Source organism: Erythrolamprus reginae, chromosome 2 (assembly GCF_031021105.1).
Source record: "Erythrolamprus reginae isolate rEryReg1 chromosome 2, rEryReg1.hap1, whole genome shotgun sequence".
Lineage (NCBI taxonomy): Eukaryota > Metazoa > Chordata > Lepidosauria > Squamata > Dipsadidae > Erythrolamprus > Erythrolamprus reginae.
This window is the reverse complement of record NC_091951.1, coordinates 72,279,585-72,280,215: the sequence shown is the minus strand read 5'-3', so window position 1 is coordinate 72,280,215 and position 631 is coordinate 72,279,585. Positions and strand designations below refer to the sequence as shown.

The window sequence follows — 631 nt, the reverse complement described above, 5'->3', positions numbered from 1 at the left end:
ATAGCCTTCTCGGCCTTTTGGCTAAGATCAAGTGTAATATCTGTTCTTATCAGTTTAAAAAGAGTGCTTCTTATACTCTGCATGTAGTCCCACCCACCCACTGGCCCCCCCTCTTTGGTCTCTGCCTCCCAGCAATTTGCCTCCTTTCAGCAAACAGCGAACAGCCTGTTTCAGTTTCAGCTTCAGCACAGCCTGATTAGCAAAGACAGCTGATTGGATCGGCCTCCTGACCGTAGATATTTCCGGCATCAGGAATTGCCATTGCCTATTGCCGCCTCTGTGCACCTCATTTTCGGCCTTTGCCCGCCCTATTTTTCACCCATTCTGACCCCTGCCACCTGGAATGGGTGGAAAATGGGGCATGCGGAGGCAAAAAATGTGGGAAGCAGTGGCTGCAATAAACTATGGCAATCCCTGCAGCCTGAAACAGTTGCTCATCGGATTCAACTGACAATCAGCTGCTTGTGCTAATCAGGCTGTGATGAAACTGAAACTGAAACAGTCTGTGGTGTGCTGCAAGGAGGCAAATTGCTGGGAGGCAGAGGCAGATTTTTTTTCTTGTTTTCCTCCCCCCAAAAAAGTTAGGTGCATCTTATAGTCTGGAGTATCTTTTACTCTGAAAAATACTGTA

General features: G+C 47.7%; 1 pseudogene; it reads left to right on the top strand.

The window, feature by feature from the left end:
* Positions 1 to 102, top strand: LOC139163300 (U2 spliceosomal RNA; annotated as a pseudogene).
* The last annotated feature ends 529 nt before the right edge of the window (positions 103 to 631 follow it).